Source organism: Amphiura filiformis, chromosome 4, assembly GCF_039555335.1.
Source record: "Amphiura filiformis chromosome 4, Afil_fr2py, whole genome shotgun sequence".
Classification (NCBI taxonomy): Eukaryota; Metazoa; Echinodermata; class Ophiuroidea; order Amphilepidida; family Amphiuridae; genus Amphiura; species Amphiura filiformis.
Window position 1 is genome coordinate 50,352,615 of NC_092631.1, and position 24,003 is coordinate 50,376,617.

General features: G+C 34.8%; 1 long non-coding RNA gene across 1 annotated transcript in view; it reads right to left on the minus strand.

Moving 5' to 3' along the window:
• The window catches only part of LOC140151023 (uncharacterized), a 195,756-nt gene that overhangs the window by 47,972 nt on the left and 123,781 nt on the right, over positions 1-24,003 (minus strand). Inside the window, exon 2 of the long non-coding RNA XR_011858883.1 lies at positions 18,270-18,347. This is a non-coding gene — a long non-coding RNA (uncharacterized lncRNA). The remainder of the gene's footprint in view (positions 1-18,269; positions 18,348-24,003) is intronic.

Sequence of the window (24,003 nt, forward strand, 5' to 3'; positions counted from 1 at the left end):
TATATCTCTGTATCTGGTTGTTCAATTTCAATGGGGTTTTCTACAAAATGCAGCTTTGTAAATGCTTTTTACTATCCTATAAGAATCTGAAAATTTATTATTTCCGAGTTCCGACTGATTTTGCTTGATCGCATCACAATTATACATCAGTATGTAACCAGTTATGACAAGACACCGATCTTCACAGTTGTAGCACAAGAAATTAAGAAATGCTCAACTTTGGAAGTGACGTAAACTGGTAGTAAAACGTCATTTGCTCTATGATATGACGCAATCTTGATCCTGCGTACACGTGATGCACATAAAAATCACCATCAGCATATCCATACTAGATCAGTAATGGCTCGTTATGAAAGGCCCATTCAGTGACTGCCCAAGTGGACGATCGTAAAAATTATCAAAATTCAGATTTTGATACCTTTGTCATTGTCATATGTGCTAACATAGCCTGCTAGTGGTTCAGCCGATAGCCGTGTATTTAAGACAAAATAAGGTATTTTACATGAATCTGTAATTCATATACCGCCAATATATAAATTTGGTACATGTATTTTAATGGGGCTTCAACTTCGTCAATACTGCTTTTTCTTCGTTTTTTGCAAAATCTTTCATTTCAAAAATACCAAATTACAACTTATCCTTTACTTTTAAGCAATTTATAAACAAATTGAATTATTTTACACTAACGCTGAGTTAATGCAACTAGATCCTGTTATTATTCGTGGATAGCGAGCGCAGTATTTCTCATAAGTAAGTAATTAACGATCACCCTGTTCAACATTATACAACGAATTTACCGGTGTTCATTAATGATGAAATGGGGTTTTAACCTATATACGATATAGATATTATAACCTGTGAATGCATGCTTTTTTTAAAAATTCATTAAAAAAACCCCATTTATATTGCAAAATAAGGTTTATGCGGTGATTACTTATTTTAAACACATATTTTGAAGTTGGTTTTTGTTTTGTTGTTCATTAAAATGAGTGCTATGATTTTCTTCAATCCCACGTAGCAAAAAGTATTTGTATATGACATGAACAAGAAAATGAGTCCGTAAAAGCAGATTAAATGTTCTGGAAGGCATTTTGGTCATAACAACCTTTCTAACGACGCAAGAATGATGTAAGTTATTTCCAATTTTGTCAGATTACCACCATTATCATTAAATATCATTATTTTATCACACGAAACGCAGGGTTTATTCAATAAACACACATTATTATGCAGCATAAAATGTTGTTAGCCACTGCATTCGTCTCATAATATGCAGGTATTTATATTAAATGTACTTGTACGAGTGTATGACATGTGTTAGGAGACAGAGCGCTACGGACAATGATGGATGGTCAAGAGGCTCTAAACACGTCTTAGCTTATTCACCTTACCATGAATCAGGATGCAACCTTGGACGTACAAGATGCAATCTTTAACCCCGGTCTTTAACGTCCAAGGTTGCTCAAGATGCAGAGATATTCTCTGAAGACATTCTGAGATTCCCATTCGGTTTACGTATTACGACTTGCGCTAATTATTTCTTGACAAAAAATTCACTCTTTGTGCGACGCATCCTGAATCACGTAGTACGCGTTTCTGGAGGGGTCCCTTACGACCGCCAGCACCCCAATAGCAGCCTGCATGAGTGTACAAATTTTGCGTTACGCGGCGTTTTGTTTTCAGGCTCCGTATCGATACAAACGACAACTAGCCAAGTTTCACGGTCAGAGTTCTATAATCGCTCTACCGTGACTTGAATTTTAATGACCTATGTCAGATTAGCGAATCGCAATCGCGAAACTCTTGTATCAGATTATATCCAAGTTGACGCTCACACTCGTACTTCCAGTTTTCCGTTTTCAAAATATGTCCAGAAAGCATAAATCTGTTAATATCTGTGTCTAAAGCGTATCAGTGATTCAGAAGTGTTACGTCCAATTTCGGTAAAATTGGCAACCACCATACTTTAGGCTAATTATAATCCATGTACACAAGACAATTACCTATAGGGTGAAGATTTCACTTCTATATAACTAACGAAAGTCACATATGATGTTATTAGCGGCAATGTAAAATAGCATGCCGAAAATATGTTTGAAAAAATAACACATATCTCAGGCTACCATGATCAATGTACAATAACAATAAAATGAATGATAAGCTATACTCACATTTGATCACATCCGTACTTCACTTGCGGCTTCAGTAGTTGACAAAAATAAAAAAGTTACGTGCGCTCTCTTTAAGTCAGCGTGATGGCTCCCTACGAAACCTTTATCCACCCACCTCTTTACAACTGGCTCAGGTTTCTATCACTTCTACTCATTTTGTAAATAAAATGGAGGGGAGGAGTTTATTATTTACCCTCGTGTGGAAGCTTGACAAAGATCCCTTCGGCTATTATGGTTTGTAAGCTTCATTTAATTAACATTTTATAAAAATAGAACGCGTGGTATATTTTAATACACACAATATACTAACGTATTACGATTGATTACCAGTAGGGTCCCTATTGATGATACTGGGAATCATAGTTAGTTGGGCATTGGAAAAGGTTGGACGTAAGACAAATAATCCATCCATCAATTACTGTGTGATGAGTTATTACGACATCGACCACGTTAGTTACCTTATAATTAATTTATAAAATCATTATTATTGTAACTATGATTGTTGAACTTCCGGTGAAATTATCCAATAAAGGTCTGACTGTTTGCAAATCACTCTAACCCAAAGGGTGTATGTTTAGAATAATCTACAATAATTGAATCATATTTTTAAAACAAAGCCCAAATTAAAAAAAAATTGAGGAAACTTGTTTTGTGTCTTTGTAACATTAATATGCGGTTTTTTGTAGATTTGGGATTTTGTGTGGACGAAGGTGGATAACATGAAGGTGGTATGGACGCTCTAATTTGTCGCATTTCTCAAAAAAAACTGTTCATTTTGTAATATCATTACGTTTAAGTAGTTATCCTCCCTCGCCTAACCGTTAACCTCACAGGGTGTGTCACCCACTGTCAGATGCAGCCCTCCTCAAGTAGCTTCTATTTACTTCTGTTCTGTGATTCTCTTGCACAGGTCGTACCCATATATATAGGATGTGAGATCATCACACCATCTTCGGTTTTGTCTTCCCCTTCGGCTCCTTCATGTTCTTGGCTATCATTCAGTTAACCTCTTTGTCCATCTATTGTTCTCTCTACGAGCTATGTGGCCCGCTCATCTCCACGTTGCCTCTTTGATCCTTTCAATGATATCTTTGGCAATTGTCCCTTATTTCAACATTCCCCATCGGTCAGGTGCCATATTTCAGAAATGTACAAAATAGAATACAGAAATTGTCAAATGTCTATGGGACAGCTATTACAGATAGGCCCATAGGGGCCTACTAGTGTCACTGAGCCGGGGGCATCATTTCTAAACCGTTTATCCGCTAAAAAAAAAAACCGGACCAAAGGAAGATGTACATTACCACTTTTGATCCACATTTTTTTTTATTTTTTTTCCTCCCTGTCCATGGTCACGTCGCCGTTGGATAGGGTCTTCTATATAGAACTAACCCTTTCATATGAAACAGTTACCGATTGAGGACAATGAGTTGCTGCTCGCTAAAATTGTTTTTGAGACACAGTCGAAAGAAGTATCCAATTTCTTTCTTACTTCCCCTTTTCAACATCAAAATATTTATACCTCAATAACTGTAAACGCCAATTTGAGAAGATGATAATTGATTTGATCTACGTATTGCTTGATCGCATTGCATATTGCTTCCTGTTCAATAGATTATTATTTTTCAAAAATTCGCATTCTTGGGAAGACATTTCGCGTCACATTATTTTGTTCAAACATATATCAGGAGAAACCTCGTAACAGAAAGCATATTTGTATACTTGTACAAGAGTTTCTTCATCTCCTGTACAATTCGGTAAAACGGTCGCATGCTAAGGAAGACATTTCGCGTCATATTATTTTGATCAAACATATATCAGGAGAAACCTCGTAACAGAAAGCATATTTTTATACTTGTACAAGAGTTTCTTCATATCCTGTACAATTCGGTAAAACGGTCGCATGCTAAGGAAGACATTTCGCGTCATATTATTTTGATCAAACATATATCAGGAGAAACATCGTAACAGAAAGCATATTTTTATACTTGTACAAGAGTTTCTTCATATCTTGTACAATTCGGTAAAACGGTCGCATTCTAAGGAAGACATTTCGCGTCATATTATTTTGATCAAACATTATATCAGGAGAAATCTCGTAATAGCAAGCATGTTTTTACACTCGTACAAGAGTTTCTTCATATCTCGCACAAAAACTGTGACTGAAAGAAAGCTATGTAGGCTATCACAAATGAAAAGCTTTCCTGATCCATACGATTACTATTAATCATTATATCCAAATATGAAGTACTAATATTCCAGTTTCGCATATTTATCGATATGTGTACAAGAAAAGTGAAAAAAGGAGTGCTACACTATCGTAAGTGACATTTTGGCCAAAATGAGATTTTGACGAATTATGGAAGGCCATATAAAAACACACATTTTAAACCAGGTTTTAAGTTTCAAAATTGCTTAATTATTTTTTAATCAATAAAATAAAATAGGCAATACTATCGTATGTGCCACTAACGATTTGCTGCAAGACCATCGTATGTGCCACATACGATACTTTATTTACTTTATTTGGACTAAACAACAAAATCACGGAATGCTACACCATCGTAAGTTCAAAACAGTCTCTAACACATCACTGGCTGTGACGCTGACGGCTGTATGCATTGTCATCATGCCGGCTAAGTTCATAGCTCCCATGACCGGTAATAGAGACGACAAACCCGGTGCTTTCATTTTTAGATTCAGTAATAAATCTTGAGAGATAATATTACGGCAAAAGGTGTCTTGTTAATGTAAATATTATGTGCCAAAATAAATTAACACTTGTTATTAAACATAAAATGACAAAATATTGGACATTTGATATATTACGCATATCCTAATTTAGCAATGAATGCTACACTATCGTATGTGGCACATACGATAGTGTTGCTCTACACTTATTTTAATTTTAGTGCAACACTATCGTATGTGGCACATACGATAGTGTTGCACTCTACACGCATTTATATTTGAGTATAACACTATCGTATGTGGCACTTACAACAGTGTTGCACGAAAATATCAGTAAATAATTCATCGATTTATTAACTTTAACACCATTTATATAGTTTATATTATTAAAATCAAATTGCTTTACATTCCCATGTCATTTTATGGCTACTTGGAAACAAACGGCTACGCAAAACACAAATATGCTCCTCCTGTAAAACTGCATGTCCAAACTGCACTTACGATAGTGTAACACTCTGCCGTTATTGATGTGGTCGACATATAACTCATTTTGCTTGGTCGCATTGTATATATTGCTTTTTGTTCTATTTTTTTATTTTTTAAAATTTCAAATCGGTAAAACAGTCGCATTCTAGAGAATACATTTTGTTAAAATATATATCAGGAGAAAGCGTGTTTTTACACAATTACAAGCTTTGCTTCATATCCCGCCCACTTAAACTGCGACTGAAAGTGAAGCATGAAACAATTTTACAAGAAAGCACAACAAATGGAAATCTTTTCTGATCTATACGACAGCCATCAATCGTTAACTAGTGTTCCAAATATGAGGTACTAATATTCCAGTTTTGTATGTTTATCGATATATGTACGATAATATCTATCGTCAGAAAGGGATAATAATTTTTGTTTAAGACAGACCAATTCCTTATGTATCAATTGTATGTCACATCTTGCACACCGAATTCAACTATCATAGAATATTATACAAATATTAAAGACCCGTTCAGTGATCCCAGCGCAAGTGTAAAAAAATTAAAATTGTTTATAAATTGCTTAAAAGTGAAGGATAAGTCATTCAAATTGTCATCTAGTATTTTTGAAATTTGGCAAAAAACGAAGAAAACAGCAGTACTGACTAAGTTGAAGACCCATTCAAATACATGTAGCTAACTTAGATACTGTCAGTATCTAAATTACAGATTCGTGTAAAATGTCTTATTATGTCTTAAATACACGGCTTTCGGCTGAACCACTCGCAGGCTATGTTAGCACATCTATGACAATGACAAAGGTACCAAAATCTGAATTTTGATGATTTTTATGATCGTCCGGATGAGCAAATCACTGAATGGGCCTTTAACTGTCTATGAGTGTGATGGTTGAAATATAATCACGAGGTGAAAGATGGAACAATACATCTTTCACCGAGTGATTATATTTCAACCATTACACGAATTTAAGGCAGTTTGTTTTATATCACTCATACATAAATTCTATTACTAAAATACTATATTTTTCATCAACATAACACCATGTTTTGCCGTGATATACTTCACATTTTGAGGTCCACCCCATAACTAAATCGGCGAGTCTAAGAGACAGCGCATGGCTTGACGCAGGCGCACTACGGCGCAGCACTATGCTGGTAAAAACTATCACACGGAGAGGCTGATGGTAAAAATGATAAATGGTAATCAACCAATAAACTGTCTAGAATTTATGTATGAATGTACGAATTATGGAAGGCCACATAAAAACACACATTTTAAACCAGGTTTTAAGTTTCAAAATTGCTTAATTATTTTTTAATCAATAAAATAAAATAGGCAATACTATCGTATGTGCCACTAACGATTTGCTGCAAGACCATCGTATGTGCCACATACGATACTTTATTGGGCCTAAACAACAAAATCACGGAATGCTACACCATCGTAAGTTCAAAACAGTCTCTAACACATCACTGGCTGTGACGCTGACGGCTGTATGCATTGTCATCATGCCGGCTAAGTTCATAGCTCCCATGACCGGTAATAGAGACGACAAACCCGGTGCTTTCATTTTTAGATTCAGTAATAAATCTTGAGAGATAATATAACGGCAAAAGGTGTCTTGTTAATGTAAATATTATGTGCCAAAATAAATTAACACTTGTTAAGAAACATAAAATGACAAAATATTGGACATTTGATATATTACGCATATCCTAATTTAGCAATGAATGCTACACTATCGTATGTGGCACATACGATAGTGTTGCACTCTACACTTATTTTAATTTTAGTGCAACACTATCGTATGTGGCACATACGATAGTGTTGCACTCTACACGCATTTCTATTTGAGTGCAACACTATCGTATGTGGCACTTACAACAGTGTTGCACGAAAATATCAGTAAATAATTCATCGATTTATTAACTTTAACACCATTTATATAGTTTATATTATTAAAATCAAATTGCTTTACATTCCCATGTCATTTTATGGCTACTTGGAAACAAACGGCTACGCAAAACACAAATATGCTCCTCCTGTAAAACTGCATGTCCAAACTGCACTTACGATAGTGTAACACTCTGCCGTTATTGATTTGGTCGACATATAACTCATTTTGCTTGGTCGCATTGTATATATTGCTTTTTGTTCTATTTTTTTATTTTTTAAAATTTCAAATCGGTAAAACAGTCGCATTCTAGAGAATACATTTTGTTAAAATATATATCAGGAGAAAGCGTGTTTTTACATAATTACAAGCTTTGCTTCATATCCCGCCCACTTAAACTGCGACTGAAAGTGAAGCATGAAACAATTTTACAAGAAAGCACAACAAATGGAAATCTTTTCTGATCTATACGACAGCCATCAATCGTTAACTAGTGTTCCAAATATGAGGTACTAATATTCCAGTTTTGTATGTTTATCGATATATGTACGATAATATCTATCGTCAGAAAGGGATAATAATTTTTTGTTTAAGACAGACCAATTCCTTATGTATCAATTGTATGTCACATCTTGCACACCGAATTCAACTATCATAGAATATTATACAAATATTAAAGACCCGTTCAGTGATCCCAGCGCAAGTGTAAAAAAATTAAAATTGTTTATAAATTGCTTAAAAGTGAAGGATAAGTCATTCAAATTGTCATCTAGTATTTTTTGAAATTTGGCAAAAAACGAAGAAAACAGCAGTACTGACTAAGTTGAAGACCCATTCAAATACATGTAGCTAACTTAGATACTGTCAGTATCTAAATTACAGATTCGTGTAAAATGTCTTATTATGTCTTAAATACACGGCTTTCGGCTGAACCACTCGCAGGCTATGTTAGCACATCTATGACAATGACAAAGGTACCAAAATCTGAATTTTGATGATTTTTATGATCGTCCGGATGAGCAAATCACTGAATGGGCCTTTAACTGTCTATGAGTGTGATGGTTGAAATATAATCACGAGGTGAAAGATGGAACAATACATCTTTCACCGAGTGATTATATTTCAACCATTACACGAATTTAAAACAGTTTGTTTTATATCACTCATACATAAATTCTATTACTAAAATACTATATTTTTCATCAACATAACACCATGTTTTGCCGTGATATACTTCACATTTTGAGGTCCACCCCATAACTAAATCGGCGAGTCTAAGAGACAGCGCATGGCTTGACGCAGGCGCACTACGGCGCAGCACTATGCTGGTAAAAACTATCACACGGAGAGGCTGATGGTAAAAATGATAAATGGTAATCAACCAATAAACTGTCTAGAATTTATGTATGAGTGATATAATAAACATTAGATTATGTCCTCTGGGATATAACATCCCATTTTGAGAATATTATTTTTTCCTTATTAAATACGTGATGATATTTTCTCATGTTTCTAAACATGGCATGCTTGTTTGTCCCATGTTTGTTCGCACGCTCTACAACATAGTCTGTCATTTCAACAAGATACACACCAAAAGTTACACAATTGTTGTTTAACGGTTTAACCTAGAAACCTCACATGATCAACATAAACAAATATCACAGAGTTAACAACGCAAAATCAACATACGTAAAAATTGGACAAAAGTCACGTCAAAACACTTGGTTCAGATTACAATACTTCGACATAATCCCAGTGGCAATAAAAAAAGGTTGTCCGCAATGCTCTCTTAAACGGTTTTGAGTCAACTGACACCCTTTCCCGCGGTGGGATTTGTACTACTACGAAACTTTATATGTACTGACAAACAATGACCATTTGATGTTTAATCATAGTTACTTTGTTGATACTTGTTGGTAAAGGGGTCAGGTATTAAGGGATTCGATTTGGCAAAAGAATTGATCAGTTTAAATACTCTTGTGAGACATTGTTAAGAAAAACTAGAAACTATAATTTTGCGTCAATTTGGTCGGTGTCGTTTCGGTTTGTTTAACATTAATTAATAAAGGGAAGACCTTTCGTGCTGATTAAAAAGTGGACGTTAATACCCAACTTATTTAAACCCAAGATAGATTATGATCATGTTGTCTTCTTTGTTGAACATAAATTCAGGTACCAGTTTTGTTCACCCCTGTATATCCTCAACAAAGCAAAGACAGATGTGTCATAATTGGAACCAGCAGCCATTAGCTGTATCTTTTAGCTTTCCTTTAGACCTCATTCGTTGAAATCGTTCAAAAATTAATGACGCGACGATCCGAAAACCTATGGAAGATACAAATTCAAAAGTTTCAGTTTGCTCCTTTGCATGCCCTATTGATTTATACACAAAGCGTTCACGAACAAGTGACTATAGCCTCGTCCAATGATTAGCAAGCTAAAACTAACGTCGTGCTTTCATACGTAGTACACACGAGTGCAACTTTTGATTTCGTTTCTCCCTTGGATTTTAGATCACCGCTTCTTTAATTCTCAACCAATTTCAACAAATGAGGTTTTAAAACAGAGCTAAAGAGCACAGGTATGCCGCATCAGCCAATGACAAACTTTGATTGTGTCCGTTTGTCTGCAATATATGAGCGTCATGCCGCTCAGCTCAATTATCAACCCAGAAAGTTGACGAATAAGGGCGGCAAAAGCCCATATTTAAAACTGATGGCAAAAATAATTTTAAAAAAATTAAATAAGAATTTCAGGTGTGGTGTTTGTTTGACATCACTCCACTAATTCAAACCTAAAAACGCTGTATTAAATGCACGCATTACGTTGCACGCCAAGCATCTACGGCAGTGTTTTAAAAATATTGCGCATGTGACTGATTCCGATACTGAGACAAATTATTGTTGACAGCAAAATAGATTAAGCTATAACAGATCGTTAGTGTCGCTTCTTGTATATGCTTGTTGTGCATTTTTGTCTCTGATTGCCCTGGGTATTTGAAATGCATCCCAGCATTAAAATAAGCCTTCCAGATTTGTCTTTCTTTTTTAAATGAAAGCAAACCATTAAATGGCAAAGGAAAATTATACAGGCATTGAAAGTGATTTGATATGGTTTGACCCGATGTGAATTGACTAAATGTGGTCACTGTATTATTTCGTTAGCTATTACTACGAATATGTTGTTTGAATCGATGAAAGCCTATTGGCTTTTTAAAGCGATAGTAAAGGAATTTAAGAGGGTGGATAAATCGTATTATGCAGACTGTGCAAATAATCTACAGGCATGTCAAATCAGAAAGATCTAAAAGAAGACAGCCTGAAGGTGCTGAATAGTATTGCACTCCACTTCCCGCTCTCTTGTATTTGGTTTTACCTCTGGTTTAAAGTCACAATTCTATAGACAGGAAACTACAGTCTTCTGCAAAGAGGCAATGATTTTGCGGACAACTTATTTTGGGGTATAATTAAACGCGACAAGAACTTTAAATATATCATATCAGCTAAGTGGATGGGGCGTATCAGCAAAAGAGCGATCGCCGAATGGCTCGTTACGCCGGTAGAATTACCACTATTTATATTCGAGCTGAAGATACGTAAATACTAGAAAAGATCACAAGAAATAGTGTTCGCAAATTAAAGCTAGAATGTAAAAGCAGAAAATGGATAGAGTTTTATGATATGGCCCTGTTGATCAGGGTTGCAAGTTAAATGTTGATCAGGGTTGCAAGTTGATATTTTGAATTATTGTAAAGGATATGAGAGATGTACTGTTTTGTAAGGATGAGAACAAAGTATGCCGGTGAAATGAATATGACTTTGAAACATATTGCTTGCTATTGACGTATGATAATAAATTCATAATTATTTACTCTCATAACCTGATTTTATTCCCTCAGATTATGAATTATATTGATTTATGGATGCATGGTTGTAATTTCTTATGTATGATATTGTTTTGTTCCCTATTGTAACCAGTATCTCAAATTTACAATTGGCACATTTGCTCAGATTGGGTCAGATCGAGTCACATAATTGATTGACAATCTGCGAGTCAAAAGACACAATTTGTAAAAACGCATCCCATGATATTACTTATTTTGGTTAGTAACTTTGTTGGCTTACAGAACAGAATATAACCACAACAAATCAACATGACCATGACATTGACAACTGGACATGACCTGTTATCTTGCGATCATGTCATCTTTGACATCTGTTGGTCACACTTTCTAGGGATCATCCGTAATCCGAATTCTAAAATATGAATGAAAATTGTCATTTACAGTTATTTGCCAATAATTATGTACCCGACTATTCTTGACGCTTGACAAATTTGTTTGATTTACTTGGATTATTTCAGCAAATGATACATATAGTTTATAATTTCCTTTGCTTTTATACTGTGTGTCTATAGATTTTAAAAGATGAGCAACCGCGACATTTACTTCAACTTATGAAATGAATGTACGTAAGTTGGTCAAATATTTTTGCTTGTAGTAAACAAGTGATCAATACTACGGTTTGTTTTTTTAAATGTTATTAATATTGCTATTTGTCCTTTGGGTTTGCCATATTGTGTACATACGTTACTATAGGGTCCACAACTTATAAATTCCCCCTAAATACTTTTTTAAATAAATCGCAAAATAGTTGACGAAATGCAAACGTTTAAAAAGGTACGTGTAGCCTTATTTGTTTTACCCATCTGGACCAAATTATAGCGTCACACGCCATTGTGTTCAGTCACGATGGCTTATTATGTAAAAAAGAGACCCTTTTAAACAGTGTTAAAGGTTACATCTGAGTCAGTCCATAGGAGTCAACTCTCAAACAATACAGTTTTATTCATGTGTTTGGTAAAGAAAACATGACTGCTATAATGGACTCAGGTTAGTCTTTTGCTACCTCCTGCTTCTTCAGGATTATGTTAAATATTAAACGGAGTGGTCGTGTCTTAAATGCTAGCATATATGTTATGACCAACACTGAGCCTCTTATCCACTGACAATTGGAAATTCTATTTAGATGTCGTTCATCAATACAGAATCAGACCAGTCACGTTGTTGCTTATTGATCTGGCCTTATTACAGACATTCTTGGATGTGAATAATGATTTCAGCAACGGCATAGGTGTAAAATGTACAGCAATCTGTTTGGGAGTGAAACCGTTTCAGTTCACCTCCTACCAATCTTAATTGAGTAAGAACGTACAAACATAAGAGCAGTAATCTGTTAAAAGGAAAACAATTTACCCATTTCTTAGTCTACTTTAGGTAAACCATTGCTATTCTAAATGGTGCGGATGAACATTCATCATTCTATCCTAACGTTGTTCGCTATATAAATTAAAGTACAGCAAAAATTTACTAGACATCGAACATAAAGAATATATCGTGATGATATACTAATTTCACACCAATTGCATCATAAATGATAAACATTGATTGATATCAAAAAAATGCGTCACACTAAAGATGGTAGACAACGTCACAATAAATATCAGTTGTTACTACGCCGTATAATACCTTTTGTAAGTTTTTGTAAGTGAGTGGAGTGCCATATCGCTAAGAGACTCAGCTGATCTGGTAGTTTAATATCTCTCTCGGTAACACTCGGTGATTGTCAAGGAGTTGTGAGCATTGAATACGATTTCAAACGTCTTTACAACAACGGTCTCTCGGGGCTTGTAACACGAAGACGTCGACCTCTTTTTAAATTTACCAACACGAGTTACGAACCGTTCTTGTTAAATACTGGCACTTCTGTAAGTACGAATGCATGCTTCTGCGGTTATATATAAGTGGGTTTTTTTTCCATTCTTGAAATAATTTTAGATGTAGTTATTAAAATAATATTCATGTTAGAGGATATTCAAGTCAATCCAAAACCAGGACATAAAGACCTTACCCCTAAAGTTCAGTTAATTCTCAATAGCGTTCAAATTTGATTAAGAAATTCATTTTGGCCGGACACCAATCGAGCTTAACTGGTGTTATACTTGCTACCAGTCTAGTTAAACAGGTGTCGCAAGCAGACACGCTTGGTGAACAGTACGATGCTAACTAGATCGATTGTCGCCTTAGAGCTTATAATTTGCATGAACTCATCGGTATTTTGTGATTTTCTTCCATTTGGACTGCAATTTCCCAGGATCTTGTACTAAACTCGGATGATCGGAATGAACTAGACTACATAGTAGTGATAGTACACTTTACACTTGTGTAAGCTTTCAAGCAGATACGCATGCAATATATCGCGCTAATTAATCTATGATCGATAGATCAATATATTACACACAACATGTGATGTCATTTGTAGGTGCACAAGAAGTTAAAATACACACATATTCCTTTACTTGCTTTACTATTATAAAGCAGATTTTACTAAAGATTTGGTAAGATACACCATTATGTAAGCAGTTGTGCATGAAAGACACCGATCTTCTAATGCAGCACATAATGATTGTGAAATGCTCAACCTTAGGTGGGATAAGCGAGGTAATTTGCCCACTCTTTGGAAGTGACGCAAACTGGTAGTAAAACGTCATTTGCTCTATGATATGACGTAATCTTGATCCTGCCTTCACGTGATGCACATGTAATGTGTAAAATCACCATCAGCATATCCTTATTAGATCAGTAATGATGGTAATGGCTCGTTAATAAGTCGCAAGTGGTTCAACGCAGTTTATCTATAAAGGGTCAACGCAATTCAAGTAAACAGAATGAAAATAATGTGATTAGTTAGGTAAAACCTTTGTTAAAAATGCAAACATGGTGTTTTTTGGGGGATGACCTTTGTTTGCATACAAAAGAAAACCATTAACCTATTAGCTCTCATAATAACTAATTAATTGTCACGCTGTTCAACATACACAAGGAATTTATTGGTGCATAATAAGGATAAAAATAATGGGTTTTAACATTTCTAAATGGATGTCATAACCTGTAAATTCGTGTTTTCCCAATTCATTAAAAAAAGCATTTTGTACTTTAGAATATGATTTACACGGTGATTATTTATACATATATTTATTTCATATTTGGAGATTATTTTGATATTGAATTTTGTTGCTCATTGAAATGAGTGCTATTATATATTTTAACCAGATCCACGTACCAACAAAATACTTGAATAAAACATGCACAGAAAATTAGTGCATAAAACCAGATTAAATGTTCCGGAAGGCATGGCGAGCATGGTAACGCCAAATTTGAAAATAATATTAACAAAATGTTGATTGATAATAAAGCTATCTGTTTGTGATCATAAAATCCTACACAACCTTAACGCAAGATATAATTTATTTCCATTGCTCCATTGCTTTGTCAGACCACTCTCATTATTATTAAATGTCATTATTTGAACATACGAAATGCAAGGCTTCTTCAATAATCAGACACTATTCTCCTTGATGCCCAGAGCGTACGAAACTAACATACTCAAAATTAAGTCATCTATTACATTTGTCTTGTAAGATGTAGTTATTTATACTAAACTTACAACAAGTGTTAGAAGACAAGACCTGGTGGACAATGATAGGTGATCAACAGAATGAAAAACGCCTAAAATTATAAGTCTAACCACTTCCTGGTCTAACCTTGGACGTCCAAAATACAATCATGAACGTAGAAGCTGTTTGATGCAAACCAAACCATGTAAGTCCATACAGATGCATTTTATTCCTTTCGTGATCCACAGCCTCATCCCCCCACTTTTCTCAAAAAAAGTCGAGATTTTTTTGACACTGGAAACCTCTGGCTACACAATGTTTATGTACAAAAAAGTTCTTGCAGATTAATTCGTTTAGCAAAGCTATCGTGAAATTTGAATTTCGTTCTGGTATACCAGAACGAAATTACAACACATTGTCTATGGCGCAGTGCAATACACATAAATCATGCATAACTCGCAAACGCAAAATCGGAATCAACTGGAATTTTGGGAATAAGCTTTTTTCGTGGATATCTTCTGAAAAATGTCATAAAAAGAGGATGCTAGGATCACGAAATACTCCTTTAAATACATATTGTGATGTAAGACAACCAAGCACGTTATAGTCAGAGATTCAAATTTACCGATTCGTTTTTCGTTTACGTCTTATAACTTTTACGTTTACTACTGCTATTTTCGAAAAGACAATTAGGGATCTGGTAGCCGTTTCAGATCAGGTTTATGTAGATGGCCAACTGCATCAAAAGACGCCTAAGATTATACGCCTAACCTAAGACGTCCATGGACGTGTGCCAGGACTGCCTAATTTTAACGAAATTTAACGACGTAAGTCGTATGAGCGAAGCGACTCGCAATCTCGCAACTCTAATAATCAGATCTAATCAAAGTTGACACTCACACTCTCCCATTTTCCGTTTTGAACGAAGCGAACACTTTGCAACATATGTCCCATATATCGTGTTACTACGTTGTGTAAAGCGTAACAGTGACAGAGGTGCATTGCGTCCATCTTCGGTAAAACTGACAACAAACATACTTTAACCTACTAATGTAATCCATGTACAGTGCGCAAAAGAATTAAGGTACCAGTTATGGTCACCCCTGTATATCCTAGACAAAGACAGATATGTCATAATTGGAACCTCGAATTTATACCGCATTCGTTGAAATCGTTTAAGAAATAAAGACACGATGATCCGAAAAGGAAGATGCAAATTCAAAAGTTGCAGTTTTCTCCATTGCATGTCTTATTGATTTGTACACAAAGCGTCCACGAACAAGAGAACCAGCGCCGTGCTTTCCATTGATTAGCACAATTTCAACAAGTGAGGTCTTAAATCAGACCTATAGAGTACAGGTATTGACTGTTTGTTTTAATTTTGACATATTTGTCTTTGTTTAGGATATACAAGGGGTAAACGTAACTGGTACCTTACTTTTTGCGCACTGTATATAAATCAATTATCTGTAGAGCGAATATTACACCTCTATTAACTAATTAACACAAGTAATAGATGATGTTATCAGCGGCGATGTAAAATAACAAGCCGAAAAATATGTTTAAAAAAGATAACACATTTTTTTCTCAGGCTACAATGATCAATGTACCAAAACAAGAAAATGAAATGTACCATAACAAATATGATACGCTATACTCACATTTGATCACATACGTCCTGTACTTGAGGCTCCAATAGTTGACAAAAACAAAAAAGTTACGTGCGCTATCTTTTTAAATCATCACGATGATGCCCTATGAATCCTTTCTCCACCCACCCCTTTACAACTAACTCAGATTTCTATCACTTCTACTCATTTTGTAAATAAAGTGGAGGGGAGGAGTTTATTATTTACCCTCGTGTGCAAGCTCGACAAAGATCCCTTCGGCTATTATGGTTTGTAAGCTTCATTTAATTAACATTTCATAAAAATAGAGCGCGTGGTATATTTTTAACACGCATAGTATACCAACGTATTACGGATGATTAAGGGTTGATACTTGAAGACCTGAGCGCAAGAAGACCGTAAGTCCACTTGGCCCGTCAACATGTATACACTTAAGTTGCGTATAGTTTCGTATAGTTTGGTAATGTTTTATATATGTTCAGGGGCCAAAACAAATCTTTCACAACCTTCCATGATGTTTTCACCCTGGAACATGTATTAAACATTATAAAACCCTAAGAACGTTACGTAACGTTAGTGTATACATGTTGAGGGGCCAAGTGGACTTACGGTCTTCTTGCGCTCAGGTATTCACTTGGAATCACAGTTGGTTGGTCATTGGGGAAGGTTGGACGTAAGACAATTAATCCACTCATCAACTGTGTCATGATTTACTAGGAAAATGACCAGGTTGTTTGTCTTTTAATTAATTTATCAAATCATTATTATTTTAATTATGTCTGTTTTGCTTCTGGTGTTTAATATTTTAGATAAAACTAACAATAAAAGTATGCAGTAAAGGTATTTCTATTTCTAAACCAACATATATAATGTATAAACATGCGACAGCAGAACCAATGAATGAGGATTAAAGAATAGCGATACTACGTCAGCAGCAATGGTAAATTTAACTTGATATAATTATAAGCAAAAAATAGAAACATTATTTCATTTATTTTGCCTGTGTCTCCATTTGAGCAAATAATAATTTGCAATTGAAGATATTAAGGGGGTACTACACCCCTCGGTAAATTTGTGTCTATTTTTGCATTTTTCTCAAAACTAATAACACAGTGGTAAAAAAAGTTATGTATATTATAGGGGCAAGGAATCCAATTACTACACTGGAATTTCAGAGACCCAAGACAAGCGGTTTGTTATTTATGACCAGAAATAAGGTACCGCTAGGATGTACCTCGTTTCCTATCATATATACTGAACCGATTGTCTTCAGTCACTGAAATTTCAGTATAGTAATTGGATTCCTTGCCCCAATAATATACATAACTTTTGTTACCAGTGTGTAATTATTTTTTGAGAAAAATGCAAGAATAGTCACAAATTTACCACATGGGTGTAGTACCCCCTTAATGTATCGACAATTCATGAACCAAAAAAGTAGGAACGATGGCAGTATTAATATTGATGAATGGTAATGATACTTATGTCAAGTATAATATGTTCCCTCTTAATGCAAACAAAACGTTGTATATAGTATTGAAGATTCATACTTAATGGCAAGAAATTGACTTTGAACAGATTTAGATACAGAACAAAATAGATGATAGCCACAGGCTTATTTTTGTATATCAGCCAAAACATTTAATATCACCAATGGTATTAAAATATTGAGGGGTTTATTTAAGAAGAGCCCATCTCTAACTGCTGCCATGTGTCAAATCTTTTATATAGATGTGTACAACATTAATGTAGACATTGTCAAATTTCTACAGGGCAGCTATTAATGCAGATAATGCTTTTCTACACCACCCTCTATATAAATTGTGCAGTAGTTACCATGGTTACCGATTAAGCAAAATGAGTCGTTACTCTCTAAATCTCTAAATTTGTATTTGAGACACAGTCAAAAGAAGTGTCCAATTTCTTTTGTACTTACTTCCTTTTAGTCTGCTACATCAAAATGTTCATACCTCAGCTGCTGATGTAACGCCAATTTCAATGAAATGTCTTCACACTGTATGAGCAAGAATATTGAATAAAAAGATGGTAATTGATTTGGTCGACATATAACTCATTTTGCTTGATCGCATTGCATTATATTGCTTTCTGTTCAATGTTTTTTTCAAATCGGTAATACAGTCACATTCTAGATTAGACGTTTCGCATTGTATTTACATCGATATGTGTACAATAACAGCCATCCTCAGAAATGGATAATTATTATCGATCTTCAGAATATTCTGTTTTGCTGTATAAGACAGACCAATTCCCAATATTTGCTTTAATATGAAAACGATGTTCTATTTCCACATGGTGTTATTTTTAAGCCACGTCTTGCTCACCGAATACGGCTAGTATCATATAATAGTAAACATTGGATTCTGTCCTCAGGGTATAGCATCCCATTTTAAGAATGTTGTTTATACCGTGTTAAATACATGAGGATATTCTCTCATGTTTCTAATCATAGGATACTTTACCAAATCCCATGTTTGTTCGCATGTTCTTGCAAAATAAATGTGTCTGTCTTGAAAATAAGATACACAACACAATATGTCACGCAATTGTTGTTTAATGGTTTAACCTAGAAACGTCATTATGAGCAACGTAAACAAATATCACAGATTTGTCTACGAAAAATCAACATAAAATAGGACAAAAGTCACGTCAAAACACTTGGTTCAGATTACAATACTTTGAAATAATCTCAGTGGGAATAAGAAGTCTGACCACACTTCTCTCTTAAAAGGATTTGAGACAACTGACACCCTTGCCCGCGTGGTGTGGTTTGTACTGCTGCGAAACTTTATATTGACTAACAATAATACTGTTTGCCGTTTGATTATTAGTTACTTTGTTGATAAAGGGGTCAGTTATTAAGGGATTTAACTTGTCAAAAGTATTGTAAGTATAAACAATCTCGTGGGACATTGTTAAACGAAAAACTATTTTACGTCAATTTGGTTAATATCTGTGCCCACTTGATTTATTAATTTCCAACTTTGAAGATAAAACCTACATCAGACCCTGGTCCTGCTGTTTTCCCGGTTGTTACATTCATCTTTTTGTTGCGCGTGAAGCGCGCGAAAGACTTACATTTTGGACTATTTTTGCCCTAAATGAAGGTTATTTTGCTATTTGATGGGCCAGTTTGCGCGGAGAGCAAATTTTTGCAATTTTACCCTATTTGTGCACAAACACGGTGCTTTTCGACGTGCTAAAAGATACACCGGGCAATAATATTGATTTATTTTTCTTCTCTTAGGATTTTTAGGGGATGTCCCACCGTTGACAAAACTATGAGACGGTCGTACATACATCAAAGGACCGTGCCATAGCACGACCAACGTTGTGACACGCATTGGCGACATCGGCGCTAGTAGCAACTTTCTTTGCTGTACCTGAGTTGTTCGGCTCAAAATTAAAAGGGGACATATTTGCCAGTAAAAGGTTAACATTTTATGGAAAGAAATAAAGTAATCAACTTTTTTAACGCATCATCTCTTCCACAAGTCAGTCTCTTACACAAGACATACCACCACACGCTTGATTGCACATTGAGTATCCGTGGCAAAAGTAACTCTCTCATCCATAATTGAACGTCGAAAGTTCATCGTAGTTTATGATGCCTGTTCACATTGGACCTTAGCACTGTACATGACGCTGAAGAGGTACTTTTATGCACGCGCGATATAGGGGAAATTATTGCATGCTTTGGGTTTATCGGAATGACTCAGTTTGAAAAGGTTTATAGGAACTAAATAATCGTATGCCTGAATCATCACACACCATTTGGCGGATTTTTAATTGTTATCCTTAATTTTTTTCACAATTAAAAGAATACCTCTTTGAGGTGGTGTTTGATTGAAAAGTCAAAACGCATTGTCGTTATTAAATGAACGGAGGTCTACTACGTTGCACAACAAAAACGGTTTACGTTTAAAAAAAACATAGTGCACATATATGACTGATTGCGCGCGATACTGGGACAAATTAATGTTGACAGCAAAAATGATTACGCTATAACAGATCGTTAGGGTGACTTCTTGTATGTGGTTGTTCTGCCTTTGTCTGATTGCCAGCGGTGTTGGAAATTCATCCCAGCATCAAATATTATAAGTTTTTAAATTTTGTTAAAATTAATTCCTTTACAAACGAAAGAAAATGTCAGAGGAAAATTGTACAACCGTTGGAAGAGATTTGATAACGTTTGACCTGATGTGAACTGACTAAATGTAGTCACTGTATGATTGCGTTAGCCATTAAACTCACTGTATGATTTCGCTAGCCATTAAGTTATTACTACGAATACTCTGAATGAGAGCCCCAATGTAGTTTGAATCGATGAAAACCTATTGGCTTTTTTAAACGATGGTAAAGGAATTTAAGAGGGCGGATAAATCGTATTATGTAGACTGTGCAAATAATCTACAGGCATGTTCAATCAAAAAGATCTAAAAAGACGACAGCCTGAAGGTGCTGAATAGTATTTCACTCCATTTCCTGCTCTGTTGTATTTTGTTTTACCTCCGGTCTTTAAGTCACAAATCTATAGATGGGATACTACAGTCTTCAGTTCAGCAAAGAGGCAATGATTTTGCGGACACCGTATTTTGGGTATAATTAAACGCGACAAGAACTAACGTATCATATCGGATAAGTGGATGGGGCATATCAGCAAAAGAGCCATTGCTAACCCACTACGCCAGTGCAATTACCACACTGTATGAGCGAGCTAAAATACGTAAATTGTGTTCACAAACCAAAATTAGAATAGCAAAGCAAAAAATGGATAGAGTTAAGAGTTTTTTGGTAATTATGGTATTGTTTATCAGTGTAACAAGTTAATCATTTGAATGAATGTAAAGGATATGAGAGTGGAAGATGTTATAAATATTCTGAATCATATAAGAACATCATAGATAACGTTAAGAAGAGGTATGCCGGTGAAATAAATATGCATGACCTTGAAACATATATGTAAACAGTGAATAGTAACCATTATTATATAATTCATTGCACAAGCATCTGGAGTAACCCGTATTGTTTACAGGTGCTATTATCAATTAAAGGAGGATTTCGTGATCCTCGCATTCTCTTTTTATGACATTTTTCAGTAGATATCCACAAAAAAACGCTTATTCCCAAAATTTCAGTTGATTCCGATTTTGCGTTTGCGAGTTATGCATGAGTATGTGTATTACACTGCTCCATAGGCAACTGTTGTAATTTCGTTCTGGTATACCAGAACGAAATTCAAATTTGGCGATATTTTTGCTAAACGAATTTATCTGCAAGAATTTTTTGGTATATAAACATTATGTAGCCAGACGTATCCAGTGGTATAAAAATTTCAACCTTTTTGAGAAAAGTGGGGGGATGAGGCTGTGGATCACGAAATGCCCTTTTAAGTGGCTCGATTAACTCAAAGTTATTCAGTTGTTCTATTGTGCAGTTAGGAAAAGATCAATAATATTTATCGTCAGCCTGCTACGCTAATTGCCTAAGTCATTTTTGAAATTTTGAGAACAATGTACAAAATATGTTTCAAGCATTCACCAATCTTTGCACGAGAACAATTAATGATAATGATATAAATGAAAGGGAATAATCCGAAATAATTAGGGTGATTACGTAACTGATGCATGACATGCTTGAATCACATTTTGTTTTTTGTTCTTAAAATTACAAACAATGCCTTTTAGCGTAGCAGGCTGACGTTATGTTACGTCTGTTCGATTATTTGGACAATGCTCGAGGTCCCACGGTTGTTTGATGGGATCATTTATTAATTTTTCAAACAAAACATCATGTATAACCAAATTTTAGGCTTAAACAGCTAAAAGTGATATCGTGCTAATGTATACAGATGCTTTTGAGTCATTCTCAACTTTAATTTCCCCTCTTTTACAAAATTATTCACTTTTAATAGTATTTTTTAAAGCTTTTTTGGATATAAAATGTATCTATTTATGACAAGATAGGTGGCGCTATTTAGATACTAGAAATTACTCTTTCAGGCTTTTAATAAAAATAATTCCTTTTATTTTTTGATGAAATATGTTTATAAAATTTCTTTGTTGCTTGTTTCACCTATTCCACCTGTTTAAAAGGCAGTATTGATTACATACCCCTTGCAAATTAAGAAATATGACTTATGATAAATAGCGCCATCTATAGTTTGCATTTTCTTAATAATGAAGCCAATTCTATATACATCAAACAACCGTGTACGTCCAAAGCTCCAAGATGATACAGAATCTGTTATAGTAGCATATTATTATCAGTTTCGAAACGTTATCGTGTAATTTGAAGAACATATTATAAATGTTCTGAAAAATACACCCACTTTATATTTATCTATCAGTATCGTGAAAGCGTCCTTGGTCTTTTTTTACCCCGATTTCTGAGAACTTCTTATTATAAGTGTCTAAAACGAAAACCCATGCAACCATTTTTATGTGTGTGAGAGTGAGAGAGATAGAGAGAGAAAGAGAGAGAAAGCTAGTCTCAATCAATACTATTAATATTATTTTGAAGTTAAAATCATAGCACACAGTCAAAATTTATGCCGATGATCAAGACAATTTAATTGTGTAGTTGTCTTGAATTTTTTGGTCAAAAAATTTTAGATTGAATTTTCATTTTCAACCCAACTTATCGTATTTTCATCAATTTAAATTGAGTTTGGTATACAGTAAACAACCGGTTAAGAAGTAACATGTGACCTAGTTAATGGTAATTGGTATTCAAACATTCATTTTGGATCTGCCCATCTGCTCTTGTCTAAATTGACCTTTTCGGTAAATCCCATAACCCATTGCGAGTACACCTGAGAACTCGTCATTTTACGTCACGCCGACTTGCAATGCGCAGTAACGATGTTCGATGAACGATGTGCGCATCGGCGCAGTACGCAAAATGACGAGTTCTTAGGTGTACTCGCAAAGGGTTATGGGATTTACCGAAAAGGTCAATTCATTTACATTAATTTGGTAAGGTGATAATAGAAGAATGAAATCCGTGAAAGAGGGAGAAAAAGTTTCACAACATCACAGAATAAACAAGACCAACATATGACCGAAAATAGCATGAAAAAGGTAGATTTACAGGGATATAGCGGTGGCCAATTGGCAGATGTGATGGAGGCGTTAATGTGATATATAATAAATCAGCAAACATTTGACCTCGGTTTTTAACCTGGTTTTATATACAATATCAGTTGGAATGATTAGGCTATACAATAAGCGAATCGTTACGATTAGTGAATACTTTTGTTTATATGTGTACATTATTATTGATGTAACATAGACACGTTTGATATGTTTGCACATTCTATCAACATACAGCACTAATATGGCATAGCTTTCATAAAGGCATTTTATACAACACTGTTGAGTTTATTTCGTATCCTTTAAATGTTTTCCTTTGGTTTAAACATGAGTACACCTGCACGTAAGCCACCTAAAACCATATTTTAAAACAGAGTCATCAAACATATATATTATTTAAGATTTTAAAGCACAATCATTTCTGGATCGGACGCATATTCCTCTATATATAGGCCTATCTCTAACACCATTTACAAAAATAAAGAATTCAATAATGCCATTGTAGCTTTTTGTAAGATTTCAACAAATTAATTTTTCTTCAAAATACCTTTAGAGCAA